The 13,550-nt window shown below is 41.1% G+C and overlaps 1 protein-coding gene across 3 annotated transcripts in view; it reads left to right on the top strand.

Annotated features, from left to right (window-relative positions):
* The first annotated feature begins 11,046 nt into the window (after window positions 1–11,046).
* LOC121594903 overlaps window positions 11,047–13,550 on the top strand; it is a 58,166-nt gene continuing 55,662 nt past the window's right edge. The window contains exon 1 of one of the 3 annotated variants that reach the window (XM_041918720.1): window positions 11,047–11,466. The gene's annotated coding sequence lies outside the window, so the exon portion shown is untranslated. Of the gene's footprint in view, window positions 11,581–13,550 lie in introns of all 3 variants that reach the window. The other 2 variants (XM_041918721.1, XM_041918719.1) reach the window with 2 other exon arrangements.

Here is a 13,550-nt window from a genome sequence, read left to right as displayed (position 1 = left end):
CTCTTGGGATCTACTAGTGACTATATACTCATTTTAGGCAAGCGGATCCTGCTTGTTGATATCTTCCTTACGTTTGCTTATCAGCTGAGCATGCGTAGCGCAGAACACGAATGACTACAGAGCGTTACAAAATGTATCGTCGTTATATTTACCCGCATATTTCTTTTTTTATAATACCCATGCATTTTTATTTTTCTTTGTTTAATTCTTCATACTTTTAGTTTATTTCTATTTATTTCAAACTGATACAATCACTTACATTTTTCATATTCTAGCGTTTAGTTCCAAAAGAAAGGCATAAGTTCTAAACATCTTTACGGTTTCGAGATTAAAATCAAATGGGGCCAAAAGATGGTCACTAATTTTTAGATTTCTTCAATGTTTGTTTGTATAAAATCGCGATTTGTATAAATAAAATTGCGATGTAAATCTAATTTTTGCTATGTATTTTTTTTTCTCAATTGAACTGTTATATCTTAATTAGGCCATACGGCCCGTTGAAGATTAAATAAATAATAATAATAATAATAATAATAATAATTGAATTGACTTGACAATTCATTTAAAAATTTAGTGCATTAATTTCAATACATCAATTTATCTCTCTTTTTCGTTGGCCTGCTCACTACAAGACACCTCGTCGTAACATGGCCCGGTCAACAATTAATATACATGAAGCTTAGGCCCTGGCTGAACCCTCCCATCCACGTAAACACCCGATCTGCGACAGGTCTCGCTTCACCTGATCAAGCCTTCGAGTTGGCTGTGATCTTCCGCGCCTCATGTTGCACTAAGGGTCGCTGACGTTCTTCTAGGTGGGTCATGAGTCTGGCAACCACATAACATGCCCTAGCCATCGTATCCTGCCAACCTTCGCCATTATAAGGCTGCTCGGTTCGCCGTACAGCTTAGCAAGCTTATGGTTCATCCTTCTCCTACACACTACATGCTCGAAAACACCTCCAAAAATGATCCGGCAGATACGTCGGCAAACACGTCCAGAGCGTTTGCTTCCTCCGCTCGGATGGCCCAATACTCGTGTCCATAGAGGACTACCGGGAGGATCAATGTATAATGTATTCTGGATCTCAGCAGATGGAGAAGGCCATAGTATGCACAATACCCCTACTCAATGCGTCTCCGGATTTCGCTGCTATTGTAGTTGTCCAAAGTAACGACCGTCCCGAGATAGCAGAAATCCTTTACTACCTCGAGATTGTTGGCATCAACTAATACATTGCTTCCCAGTTGGACTGAGCCTCCGACAAGCAGGTATTTTGTCTTCGTTACATCAATCTTCGTATTCGATTCTCAATCAAATTCTTGCTGCTTCGCGTTTGAGTCCAATGCTGCCACCAGAGACCGATAGAAGATCTTGTCACGGATGTCGTTGTCTAGTCCCGCACTTCGAATAACACCCCCCAGAGCAATGGTGAAAAGCTGGCATATTATTTTATACAACTTAAATAATATGACCAGCAAAGTTATTGTATAAGGTTGTCTCTTCAAATTTATGAATAATTATTATAATGTGAAATGGTAAAAACAAAGGCTCTTTACACGTTACATCGAACGCTTAGTTACACAGATAGGCTTTACATGCACATACCATTATAATTCAGCGTGTAAAGCGTTCGCGATCGAATATACGAGCAGCACTACTCGGGCTAAAGTATAAACACAAGTGTAAAGTATTCATTCGTTTACTACGATGAGAAAGTTTGAAGTTTCTAAATATCAAATTTCAAAACAATTACATTTGTAAGCAAATGAAGGTAGGATACAAGTTTACATTGCTCGATATTCAATGTGACGGCTATGTTGGGTATAACAAACTGGCGGTGTTGGATGTTTTAGGCTACAGGTGATGATTTACTAGATTTGCTAGATGTATGATGTAATGCACGGACGACCGGGATCATCGTTTAATTGCCGATATTTTCAACTGGGATAGTTGGGATGGATGCTGTGTTATCGCAATGGTGATGTTTTTTTTTTAATTTACATGGAGGATTAAATATTTATGAATAACCTATGAGGTGCAGAGTGAGGGATTCCCAGAACTAAATGCAGTTTACTCCATGCGCCTCTTTCTCCCTACACTGCGGACTCACTGGGTTAAACATTAATAACAGAATGAAGCGTCGGCGAAAAAGTCAAATAGGAACTCCCCTTGAGTGGCCACATTAGCTTTGAATTGGACGTATGATCACGAACGGGAGCTGTAACAACCATATAGCGATCATATTTTCGACCGGAAACCACAGGATATGTACCCAACACACCACTTTGCACCATGCTCATCATACTAGGTGCGACTTTCAGCTTTTTCTATCGTGTATTTAAGCAGCCACCCCAAATTCCGGACGCCAGGTCAGCAGCCCAGCATCAGAGTCACCGAAACCGAGACAAGTTCATCGCTACGAGAACCGACCCGTGCCAAGTTAATCGAAGAGCAACCCGCACCGCCACCCCAGTGGCGCGTTAAACGGTGGGCGGACTGAGCGGCCGCCAGGGGCCCCGGCGATCTAGGGGGCCCCGTCATTGTGGATGTTCGACTTCGTATCGAATCTACCCCCCCCCCCTGGATGGGACTTTTATCATCTATTTCAAAAAGACTTATTTTTAATGAATTCATTTTTCCCATCGCTTCAAGCACTGTATTACGAGGGCCCCGAACTGCAGAAAACCGGGGCCCCATACTACTCAAAGCAGCACATAAAATGTTCTAAGAAATCTGCCAATACTTGCACCAAAGTCGCAAGCAAAGAACGCTGCGACACGCGCGCACAGCTCAAATCAATACCTCATCATCGTTGGCGCAAAGTATTGGGCTGAGCGAGAAACCTTCAATTTTTGCTGGTGTGGGTGGCCTGTGCACGAGACACCCAAACCCAAAACCACGCAGAGCAACTTGCTGCTAAAATGGAATGCACAGAACGCTGCGCTTAACTACCACCGAAAACCCATTACACAACACAAGCATACAACACACCCAAACAAAAATTTAAAGGCCCCGAAACACAATATCAATACACCGGCTTGTAGCCGGTAAAATTAGCAGGAAAAATTGACTAACACCAAGCCAGCAACGGTGCTCCAGTGGGTAGAGGTTTCATTCGAGAAACGATTCCATCGATATCGATGTGTGCGCTTTTCAATTTGGCTTGGATGAAACGTGCCTGTGCTTGTCTGGGGGCCCCTTTGCAGATGTGTGCTGAAAACAGACAGCTGTTTTCACGCGAAAAATGGTATTCACATCTCAAGCCTGAGCCGTGGAGCGTGCCTGCTTTTAACCCAAAACCTTAAACTTTCACGCGGGGCCCTACTCAACTTTTGTGGTCAACTGACAAATAGGGGAAATCGGGAAGGGGTGGTATTCATATGTCCAAAAAGGATCTGGGCCATGTTAATATTAAAATGATGTTTTATCACTATTTAGATACAACTTTTTACGTGAAGACAAGATAAAAAACCGTTACAGCTATATTGAAGCCAAATTCAAAGGTGGTTTATGGGGCCCCAACGATTATGTGGACTCTTCGATGAAGGGGCCCCGTCGGTAAGGGCCCCCGTCGGTAAGGGCCCCCGTCAATAAGGTCGTTTGGTCAACGGTGCTTCAGTGGGTTGAGGTTTCATTCGAGAAATGGTTAAATCGATGCCATTGTGTGCGCTCTTGACTGGGATGAACCGTCTTGTTCTTGTATACGGGGCCCCTGCTACCGCTTTGCGATTGTGTGCCGAAAGCAGACAGCTGTTTCACGCGAAAAATGGTATTCACATTCCTGGCCTGGGATAGTGGATTGTGTGTGTCTTTTAATGCAAAAACTTAAATTTTCATTCTTGATCCTAATCGAACACATCAAATTTGTGGACCGAAGAGAAGGGGAAATGGGAAAGGTTTCAGTTAGAAGGAAGGGGGGGTATAAAAATACTCAAGGAACCTATGGACCATGTTCATTTATATATGGTTTTTATCGACTATTTCAATTTTTGTGAATACAACAAGACCAAAAACCGTTACAGCTGCATCTACATACAGCCATATACAGCCATAATACGAAGAACAATCTCCATTGCCTCGGCCATTTGGGGGCCCCGTTGATGATCCCGTCGATTGAGGGGCCCCTTCCATTTGGTGTTGTCAACCCAATATACCCCCATTTTCCCTCCGGGGGTTATGTTTACAATCAGATTTACTATTACTACCAGACCTATCAGAAGCATATTTATTTTATTTATCAGAAGCATTTTACTATCAGAAGCAGAAAACATTTGTCTTTTTAACATGTGCAATATTTTTACCTTAGTTGGATGCGCAGAACGCTGCGATACATGCCCACAGCTCAAAACAATATCATTTCATCATCGTTGGCCCAAAGCGTTGGATCAAATGCATTGAACGCTACGCACGATTTGGGTAAAGCGAAAATCCGTTACAAGAGATACCTCACGCAAACTACAAGGACATACGACATTAAAAGGATCCGAAACCGATCTCAACACAACGGTTCGTAGCCGTAGAAATTAGGAAGAAAAATTGGCTGACACCAAACACGCTCTTTTTATCTGTTGAGGTTTCATTCAAGAAACGATACCGATGTCGATGTGTGCGCTCTTTAATTTGGCCTGTGTCTATGTTATCACGCAAAAACTAAGAACTCGTGCCCCAGCTATCTTTTGGGGACTGGACGAAGTGATGGTGGAAAAGCAAGCTGTTGAAGGGTTTGGGTCAAATTTGGAAGGGTCGACGGAAAGAAAATATCGATATGAATGATCGCGTAAAATTTGAACTAATTAAGCTATCGACAGCGGTCGGCAAAGTCCGGCCCGCCACAATATGCAGTCAGGCCCGAGAAAATATTTGCCCGATTTTGAATGATAGGAAGATCCTATTTATTAAAAAGCAACTGAACATATTTTAATATGACAATTCATATAGTTAAACTCTTCCAAATTTGATCACCATAACATGGATTGTCGGACCAATCAATATGATCAAATTTGAGGAGAAATTAGAAAATAGAAACGAATAATTCCATAAAAACCTGACTGTTGATTTTACGAGAACAATGGTTACACACTATTGATTTTTAAGGATGCAATGATTTTCTAGGAGTATTTTTTAAGGAAATGCGCTATCAATTTGTCTGACCTTGCCTTACTTGTCCGTGGCCTCATAATAGTACTGAACGATTGTACGTTTGTCTCGATAATTTTTCAGCTGTTAAGGTTTTTGTACCATCTTCAGATATATCCTGAAACAAATTTGCAACATGGAAGGAAGGGTACATTGAGAAGCGATATTGCGATTTTGCTTAATTGTTTGGAACTTTTTATGACTTTTGCACACTATGCTGCTGACTCTTAATTGAAGAATCTTTGCAATTAATTTTAGTAATTGTAAGTTAATAAAACGAATTTGAAACTTGCTTGGATGATATAATAATTTAAGAAAAACAATAATATAACCAATCGCATTGTTTAATATCATAAACCAGTTATTTTGTGTATTAACTGTAATAATATAATAACGTATGTGTAGAAGAAAAAAATGCATTCTCCTGGCCCTCTACGATCGATCATTTAGAAAGCAACTGATCTAAAGCAGTGGTCTCCAATCTGTGGTCCGCGGATCACTTGAGACAAACATACTGCAATACAGGGTATTCCCAGTTACTTTCGAATGAAAATATTGTTTTTCCCACGTGCAAAAAGTTATCGCTGTGACCGATTGAAAATGAAGTGGCCGTAATTCGAAGCAAGACGGTACTTCAGTATTCATTGTAAAGGTAAACACCAACCTAAAAGCAAACTATTGTTTTCATGTTATGCTCACGATGACGATTTTAAATCAAATCGTCCGTACTATGAAACACGAGCTGGAAACTGTAAAGTAGGAAAGAAAATATCGTTTAGAACCATCGTTCTCGTCAATAAAAGACAAACGTAACTAGCTTAGCGAAAACGATAACTTTCTGACCTTTAACTTCTTTTGAGTATAAATAAAACCAACTCCGATCATGGCAGGTCAGATTTGTTCGGATTGTCAGGATAGGACTAAGCCCATCCATCATCTATCGACTTCTCATTTAAGGAGTTTACTTATGTCCTCCTACCCACGGCAAGCCCTCTAAACTCCAACGTCCTAAAGGTTTTTATGATCGCCTAGACGATCAAGTGTCGAAAGTCCGCTTCGAAACAGTATCCACAGTACCCAAAATTTGAACATACCACAAAGCCTTTCTGATATTACTGATTGTTTAGTCATTGATATCGATTAAAAATTGGCGAAAAAAAGTATTGAAATTGGGGTTTTTATTGATGCGCAGGATGGCAGTCCTTTCTGCTCATGTTCATTTCTGTTTCATAAAGTTTTATACAGATGTGAACTGTATTTTGTCGAAACAAGTTTGTTGATTTGGTATGCACTCACGGTTACCACAAAATTTATGTGAAGATTTTTCTCAACCAAAACGTTAATTCCGCAAGCCGAATATGCACCTAAAATTTTATCGGGGTGTCTGTAACTGCAGCAAACTTAGAAAATTTGCAGTTCATGATTCGTACACCATTTCACAACCCCCCCCCCCCGTCGATGGATTTGGTAAAGGGGCCCCGTCTACCATAACGCCTAGGGCCTCGGAGAGGCTTAACCCGCCACTGCGCCACCCAGTCAAAGCCAAGGGAGTTTGAACTCACAGTGTCGTACCCGGCGGGAGGTACTTCATGAATTCCCGACATCCTAATGCACGCCGGCGTGCGCGCCAGATAGTCTGACGAAACATATGGCTACCTTCCGAGTGTCGCGTAGTCCCATGTTATGGTTTACTCACCGGATCTGGATCCGTTGGGAATGCCAAGACAGGAGTATTTACCGTCCGACTTGGCCGCTGTTTTCCTCACCGGATCTGGATCCGTTGGAAATGCTAAAACAGGAGGATTTACCGTCCGCCTTAGCTTGGACAAACAAACAAATGCGTTCCGTGAGTTCTAGTTTGAAAGACAATTTATTTCGATTTTACCCTAACTTAAATACTAAATTTCTGCTGACCGATCGCGATCAGCATATTGACAATGGGGCCCTTTCCGTTTGAAGTTCGTAGGCTGAAATTTCAGCCTGTCAGCTGTTTGCATTCTATAGCAGTTTTCGAGCAGCTATCTATGTGAGTATAATATACAGGTGGGCTTATTCCAAGGTGTATGAATTTAGAAGGCTGATTTTTATCGCTTCTGCTTCTGAATGATGAGTGTGTTGAGTATTCGTCAAGCCTCCAGAAAGCTCGTTGCAGCAAAAGTTTTCACTCGCTCTGTCAAAAAGTGATGTTCAAAATTGGTTATAAAAAATGCTATGAGTCCACCTAGACTACATACACTTTGATTCTAGATTCCACCACCTAATCTCTTTAATGTACCTTGGGATAAATGTAAACAACACCGTGTTTTCGAGCAGGTACTCGAATCTAATTCTAGCTTTGTGGCTAGAATAATCTAGACTGAAAATTGCAGGCTAGTTTTTTGTGTGGTTTTGTATGGAGTGTTTACAAGATTTCAGCCTCCAACTGTCAAACTCCATACAAAAAAAAACTAACTAGAATCGTGAAGGCCCCCAATAACGGTTTTTTGTCGCCTTTACGGTTAATTGATATTGGTCAGCACTTAATTCCCTGTCGTTGGCCGCCGCCTCTACAGTCGTTTCGGTAACGCTAAGCGCGTTATGCCGTGTCGTCGACACATGTCCATCACTAGGCCCTGCCATACCAATTTGGATCGAAATGGATCGAAACTATCGACACCCCACTGGTCCTCGGCGACTTAACACTTCGGACCGTGTATGTATCTCGGACCATTACGCGCCACTACGATGGCGAAGCGTTCGCAACCTTAAAAGGCCCAACGTTCTTCCTTGATAAATCAAGATGATATCCAATGAAGCACCTCCAGTATATGGACGAAATGTCCCATATTTTTGCACTGGCTACTGCAACTGCTATTCGTGCCTCTACAGGACGAAGTGTCCTAACAGTTCGATCACCAATGCTTCAGCAAAAGACTCCCCCGTGTTGCTAGTCAACTCCACGCATCTTCGAGCTCTGCCACTCGACTTGAACCTGTGATGCATCAAAGTCACTTGCGGGCTTACTCAACAGGCGCCGCAGTGTTACCAACAACGTCTGCCTTTGGACCCAGTAAGACTGGTGGTCCGTCATGGTTTTCGAAACCGCGACATCACTTCGTAGGCCACCAGAATACGCGCCACTTTGGCTGGTACACACACAAGTGCATATACGTTCCGCGGCGTCGCAGATTGACGCTGCCTTAAGAGATGCAGGCGGCCGAAACTCCCTGCACCTCATTCCCCAACGGAGTTACTCATCTGTGTCCTTCTCATTTAGCCTAACGAGGGGGCATATCCTCGCTAGTTACCAGAAGCACCACGGGGAGGTATGAGATTGGTCTTTGCCAATGTGGATTCATGAGGTAAGCGGGCCCTCTCACAATATGTATACGATGAGAACATATTGTGAATTGTATTACAAACTATTTCTAAAATTTTTCTTTAATATTTTCCCTAATTAATTAGAACATTTTTGGTATAAACCTCTTGAGAACTTATAACCTAATTTTATTTTTTATTTTTGTTTATTTGTTTTATTTTTTATTCGAAGTACACCTGAACGGGGACCACTCAGGACTGCCGCAAGCAGCAGAACAAGGCAACCACTACAACAGCAGAACAGCAGTAACAACAGCGACAGCATCAGCGCAGACGACGAGGTGCCCCCGCCATCTATGGTTGAGATTACCAGTGCCATCAAGCAGCTTACAAACAATCAGTCTGATGGCAGCGATAGACTAGCGTCCGAGCTCTTCAAGATACCGTCGAAATACATCAGCTGATCGTGAGAATCTGGGAGCAGGAAGAATTACCGCAAGAGTGGATGCTAGGTGTCAATAAATCAGTCTACATAAAAGGCGACAGGCTGGATTGTTCGAATTTTCGTGCCATCACAGTCCACAATACCGCCTACATGATCCTGTCCCAGATCCTGTTCTGCAGACTTGCGCCCCTTGCTACAAATTTTGTCGGCAGCTACCAAGCTGGATTTGTTTGATGCAAATCGGCCATCGATCAAATTTTCACTCTTCGGCAGATCCTCCAGAAGTGCCGAGAGCGCCAGACCCCTACGCACCACCTATTCATTGACTTTAACACTCTGGGCGCTGTGTGGCTCGCTTTGGAATCACAGCTTTCACGCCATCGCCCTGGAAGGTGTCATTCGAAACGTGGAGCTAGACAACGACTTCCTTGGTACGATATTTTACCAGTCTCTCCAATTTCTTGGCTTCGCGGATCGACATCGACATCATCGGCAAGATGACAGTGAAGGTGTGTGAGGTAAATATCCAACTCAAACATGAAGCAGCAATAACCAAGCATTATTGGTCGACTGACGGTGACGAAAGCTGCCTGGATACAATGACTGGAGCATATTGTGAGGATATCGGACTCATGTCTCACCAAGAAGGTGTTCCATAGCGACCCTCAGTTCGATACGAGGAACAGGAGCGCTAAGCCAGCTCGATGGCTGGATCAAGTGAGGCAAGGCGTGTCGGTGATCGGGTGTTTTAGCCAAACCAAACCAAAACAAAATTGTTAATCAGGACAAGATACTGAGAGCAAAACAAATACGTCGGAGATGGGGGGGAGGTCAGTTCAAGGCTCCGAACCAAAGATCTTAAATTTACGGCACCGACTACAACACTGGTTCCAACCGTTCCGACCCCATCTATCATTCCAACTAAACCTACCGTATCGGCCAAATCTAACGTTCCAATGAACCTACTAAGTTCAAACATTTTAACCTAGTTCCGATCGTTTCGTTTGAAGAACGGAACGTACCTACTAGTATTTTATCTCTCGCCTTTGTCTGCCGTTATGTACGTCATTTTTTCGTAACCTGTGCCTGTCTGATAAGACTCATGATTTAAATCCACATTATTTTTCCAATAGTTTAATTTTGGAATAATCCTAAACATGATTGTTGTGATATGGATTTTAAATTGTACCATTCGAATGATTAATATGACATCTGTTTAAAAATAAGTGCTATAGCATATTTTACCGTACCTTTCTTGAAAGATATTTAAATTTTCTGAATAAAATAATTGCCAGAAGGAGGACATGTGAACAATGAACAATGAACCAATTACCATTCAAATGAAAAATCATTTACTAATCAACACAAAGCTTCCAAATATGTCATAAGTTCTCCTCCTGAAAAATTGATACTAACTATTTAATCAAACTATCTCCAACCAAATGATTTGTATAAAAATCAAAATTTTCATGAATTACTTACGGAGAAAGTAAATCTTGTTGTCTTGCCCTTTGCAATCAATGCATTTTGGTATTGAATTATCCTACCCGTTGCACCGTGTGACGATTGAGAGAGCCCTCGATAGCTTTACGAATTTCCTGGGGTGAAACACACTGACAAATGATTGCGCAAAGCGTCAACGATGCGATTTTGAAACAAGTACGTTCGAATTGCTCACACCGGCATTTTCTGACCGATGCATCTAAGATGAACACATGACTTGTAATGGGAGCACGCTTTCCATGCAATTTTTCCAGTGGTTCATTTTATGATTTCCCCTTCGTGAATAGAATGAGATCTCACTAACACACATGTGTAACTTAACTATAGATTAAATTTGATAAAATATTGGACAAAATTTGAACATCTCTAATAGTTAAATTAAATATAAAAGTCAACTAAATTTCGGATGCTATCCGCAAGAACTATTTTGGCTTTTTCATTTTTTTATTTAATGTTCCTTGAAAGAATAAATATATTGTAATCTGACTGGTGTTATGCTTTCCCCACGGCTCTCTGTGTATGTGTGGATGAACTCGAAGCAAGCAAACACCGACCTACCGAGGGAATGCTTGAACTTCGGCCTCCGGTGGGTTCTTTATTGCGGTGTTATCAATTTTATGTTTCGGCGACTGGCGCTGATGCAGTTGCCGATTGGCGGTCGTCGTGTCCGCATCGTCTAAATCCGGCAAACCACTCAATACCAAATTGCACACCCATCTGTTTGTCCGCGGTCATTTTCCTCGATATAGGACAGCAAGCCAAAGGTGGTATTATTCAGTACAAATACCTCTTAAAAAATATTATCATCAATTGTTTTAATAGATTCGCTCTTCAGGAAAGAAGAGATGTGAAATTATGTAACGGCTAGTAGTGAACAAAACAGGTTGACCAGCAATGCAATTGATGCAATGAATACTATGCAATAGTAGATTTGTGCACGGTGAAAGTGATTGATTTTTCTTGATACTACTGGATCGGTATGTGCAGTTTAGTGAAAGTGAATAAAAAAAGACGAATTATTTTAGTTTCCTGCTACAATGCGTTCCCAGCAAGAGTACCTATCGTGTTGGATTACTTGCAGGTGAAGTGAAATACGACCTGACATAACGTAGGATTAAAGTGAAGTTTCAAGGCTTTAAATTATATTATGAATGTGATGCATATTGCTAATGCATATGTTGTAAGCGGCTTTAAGGTACACATAGCTACAATACAAATAATAATCTTTTTCCAAACTGAACATTCAAGTATTACATCAAAGTTATGATGCATAATTTTTCTATATTCTTCCATCCATTCTTCTCATTATTCATCACAACCGCTGAAAGCTCATTTGCATATTCAGCATCACTTTTTGCTGTTCAAGTTTGCCCTGATAATCCTTTCCCAAGCATTTGACGGACTGAGTTGGTCGATTTTCTCATGAACATAATTTCAACCCTTCAAACAATTTTCTCCACTGATGGGAACTGAACAAAAACGCACCCACATGCACTCTTCCCCCCCCCCCCCCCTTACGTCCACATTGTCTGAGTATGCTAATGTATAAAACAGTACTTTCCTGGACGCGGCAAATGTTTGCGAAAATTCCAACTCGTGCACAAATACTCACACATGCCAGTGGTTTTGCGTAAGGCAAACCCGCAGCATTCAAATGCTACTGCCGAAAGGGATTTGCTTCGTGACTCATGGCCAATCTGAGGCCAAGCTTCACATCAATGTTCAAAATGCACAGTAAACTCTGGTTCATGTGTCTGGTTTAACCCGCATTTTTGTATACTGCATACAAGTTCTTGCTAGCTAACAGAACAAGTCTTCGTAGCACTTTCGAATCCTTTGAACTCTGTTACAGTTTTATTTTGGTAGTTGCATCCGGTAAGAGGATTGCCTCTAATGAAGGCAAAAAGCTGATAATTTTATTTTTGCTAGAAAAGATAGCTAGAGATGTTGTATCCACGGAAAATTACGTTGGCACCAAGCTGCAAAATATTCGCGAATTGGATGATACCATCGGTCGACATCAAAGGAAAATTGCTGTTGATGCATTTCCTCTCGAACCAAACGGAAGCTGCTAAATCGATATGATTTGCATTCTGCATTCACAACGATAATGGAGCTGATGTTTCAAGACGTAAATTGAATTATAACCAACCAATTTCAATCCATCATGCGTAACGATGATTTCAATTTCACTGCATTCGAGGGTATTGCCAACAGCACGATACACCGAACAGATTTTTAATTTCAAATACTTAATTCAGTTACTCATTCATAGCAACTATAGCTTGATGTATAGCTATGATTGAAACTGAAATGAAACAGAGGCTGTTTGGAAATATTATAGTTATTAAAATTAAATTTTACGTATTTTTTTTTCTTTTACACAACAAAGGTTGTCAGTCAAGGCCTGTCTTACCTACTAGTGAGCTTGGCTTTCAGTATCTTATTGTTACCACAGCAGGATAGTCAGTCCTACATATGCGAGCACAGCATATTCGGAGCTTGAACCCATAACGGGCATGTTGTTAAATCGTACGAGTTGACAACTGTACTACCAGACCGGCCCGATGTAAATTAAAGTTTAATTAAAACATCGTATTTTTTATTAAACCTCTCTCAATCAACAGGGTGTTGTATAATAACACAGAGCACATTCTGACAGTATTAAACAGTCAATTTTTTCACTTTTTTCACATCGTAACAACTCAAAAACCCTTAATACCGAGTTAAATGTTTTCACGTCTTTGGCTTTTTATTGAAGAAGTAATAAAACTGATACACCGAACAGATTTTTAATTTCAAATACTTAATTCAGTTACTCATTCATAGCGACTATAGCTTGATGTATAGCTATGATTGAAACTGAAATGAAACAGAGGCTGTTTGGAAATATTATAGTTATTAAAATTAAATTTTACGTATTTTTTTTTTCTTTTACACAACAAAGGTTGTCAGTCAAGGCCTGTCTTACCTACTAGTGAGCTTGGCTTTCAGTATCTTATTGTTACCACAGCAGGATAGTCAGTCCTACATATGCGAGCACAGCATATTCGGAGCTTGAACCCATAACGGGCATGTTGTTAAATCGTACGAGTTGACAACTGTAGTACCAGACCGGCCCGATGTAAATTAAAGTTTAATTAAAACATCGTATTTTTTATTAAA

The sequence above is a fragment of the Anopheles merus genome, chromosome 2L (assembly GCF_017562075.2).
Source record: "Anopheles merus strain MAF chromosome 2L, AmerM5.1, whole genome shotgun sequence".
Classification (NCBI taxonomy): domain Eukaryota; kingdom Metazoa; phylum Arthropoda; class Insecta; order Diptera; family Culicidae; genus Anopheles; species Anopheles merus.
This window is presented reverse-complemented; position numbering and strand designations above follow the sequence as displayed.